We start from the raw sequence: 2,976 nt of genomic DNA on the forward strand, positions 1-2,976 counted from the left end.
AAGTAATAATATTTTTCTCTCTGTCATTGGTAGTGTATACTATTTGATATCTTTGTGGTAAAAACATTTTAGCTTCTTTTTTTTACTTTTATGAATACATATCTGTACACATTCATGTTCAGTCTTATATTTTATTAAGGACCATTCCAAGCCCTGCAATATATCACAGAGTAAGAAAAAACACAGTTTGGAACTCAGCTCCTGAGGAACTTCTGTCCTGGGAGTCAGGGGCGGGCACAGGGGAACCCAAAGGACAAATCATTTCACATAGATTAAGACCTAGAAAGACAGTAATTTAGAGAATGCGGAGAAACAAGAAAGATGCCCCCTGTTATATTTCAGAGCTAACATCTGAAAACAAGATGAAGTAGCCATGACAAAATTGGAAAGATACAGCAAGTTGAAACAGCCCCAGGTTCAGGCACGTCTTGACCTGGCTGATGTATAAGGTCAGAGGTGGGAAGTTCCTGAGAAAGGCAGAACAACATGAGGTAAAGAGAGGCCCAAATTAGAATATAAACACTCTTAAAATCAAAGGAAAGTCTCTGAATTTTATCTGAATGGCAGAGGAGAGAGAGGCACAGCAGAGTGATTTATTACTGTCACATAAAACACCTCAACTTCTGTGGGACAAACTTTCAGTGTAGGGGCAAGAACGAAAGCAGGGCTACCACTCAGAGGCCACTGCAGAGGTGTCCAAAGTCAGCAGTGGCCTATGTGAATACAAACTGGAAAGATGAAAGGAAAGAGACAAACTTAAGGATTGTTTCTGAGCTAGAGATGTCTGAAATTACTAATGAGTTGGACACTAGTTGCGCACACACACACACACACACACACACACACACATTTATTCTGAAGCACTCTAAGATAGTTCGAAAGACAGAGACTATATTCATGTAACTTATTACATAAGTTACTTATTACATTATAACCGTCAAAATCACTTGGATTTATTTTTAGTTATTATTGTTAATATCTTACTTTGGCTAACCCATAGATTAAATGTGTGTGTGTGTGTGTGTGTGTGTGTGTGTGTGTGTGTGTGTGTGTGTGACAAAAAGCATTACATGGGTATAACATGTATTTTGCACTCACCATGGTTTCAGAATTCTGTTGAGCAACCAGACATTATCCATGGAAAAGGGTAACTACTGGATATAAAAGGGAAGAAAAGAGAATCAAGTGACCATATACCTGAGATGACATAGTGGGTTTCTTATAAAAAAAATTAGTAGGTATATTGTAGGCTTGTCAAATGTGAGATTCCTACTAAATTGTTCAATTAGAAAAATCAGACACAAAGATGACTCAAAGCACTGGAAATATTTGCAAAGTCAAGAAAGAGGACTGTTTCATTCGAAAGGTATGGTAGCTTGAATAAGAATGACTCATATATATGAATGTTTAGTATGTCCTCTGTCATTGTATGTTAAAATATGTTATCTGCATTTTTATGTTTATTGTACAGTGGTAACAGTTAAGAAATTGTCATGAAGACACTTTGAACTTTGGATTTTTAATGTTGAGACTGTGACTTTAAAATTGAACTGAAAGCATTTTTTTTTTTTGCATCATGATATGGCTACAAGCTTATGGGGCCAGAGAGCAGAATGTAGTGTTTTGACTAAAAATGGCCCCCATATGCTCATGTATTTCAATGCTTAGAAACCAGGGAGTGGCACTGTTTGCAAAGATTAGAAAGATTATGGAGTAAGGCCTTGTTGAAGATAGCATGTCCCTGAGGATGGACTTTGAGGTTTCAAAAACCCATGCTGAACCTAGTCTCCCTTTCTCTCTCTCTCTCTCTCTCTCTCTCTCTCTCTCTCTCTCTCTCTCTCTCTCTCTGCCTTCAGATCAGGATGTAACTCTCAGCTACTGCTTCAGTATCCTGCCATGCTCCCCATCATGATGAAAATGGACTATACCTCTGAAACTATAGGCAATCTCACAATTAAATGCTTTCTTTTCTTTATAATAGTTACCTAGGTCATGGTATCTTTTCACAGACATAGATTAATGGCTATGACAAAAGGAATTTTGAGAGTGACTCTGTGTTCAACCAACACCAAATACCTATTGTGCTCATTGCACTGCCTAAGAGACTAAACAGATTTGTAAGAGAAGTATCATTTTCATAAAATTTTGGATCTAATGAGAAGACAGGAAAAAATACAAGTGAATAAGTAAATATGTCAGATATTATAGCATGCCATGAAAAAATAAACCACAGTGATAACACACAGGATGGGGGATTTATGCGTATGTTGTTTTTGTGTGAATAAACCTGAAAAGTTTTGCAAGCATTTGGAGCAATGCGAAAGGACTAATGTTTGAGCAATAAAAGAATTAACAATCTGTTCAAAGTTACAAGGTATGGGCTTCCAGGTGAAACACAGATGTTCAAAATTCAGAAAGAACTCATGGAATTCTTTCAGTGAATTCACAAATTTACTCTATTTACAAGTGAAAGAGGTAAAGGAGGGGAAAAAAGAATAAAGGCTTTCTTCAGGAACCCGAAGTCTCTCTAACGAGACCACCAGAGTGTTTTTCCAGATAATACTTTATGACTCTCCATCTCTTCGACTCTTTTTTATGCCTCTAGACAAAGGAACTAAAACAATAAAACATTTCTATCTGATTTTATAAGCTGATTCTGTGTGAAAATACCCAGAGGAGATTTCTATTCTTTTCAAATGCACCGCTATCGTTTACGTTCAGTTTACCTTTCTCCTTGATGTTCAATTTCTTCTCTGTGACTGGGAGTATCGAGTTATCTCCATCCCAGAGAGAAGGCTAAAGGTCAGCATTGAAAGAGCAGAGGGACTGTAAGTGAGTGAAGTGATAAAGGTCTCAAACCAACCTTGGCAGCTGTTTTCCCCAAGTCAGAGAAGAAAGTGGGACAAAAGCCAATCACATAGAAGCTGATACAATCTGAGCCTAGCATTACATCTACCTGGGGAGGAGCTATATAGC

This window comes from Rattus norvegicus, chromosome 13 (genome assembly GCF_036323735.1).
Source record: "Rattus norvegicus strain BN/NHsdMcwi chromosome 13, GRCr8, whole genome shotgun sequence".
Lineage (NCBI taxonomy): Eukaryota > Metazoa > Chordata > Mammalia > Rodentia > Muridae > Rattus > Rattus norvegicus.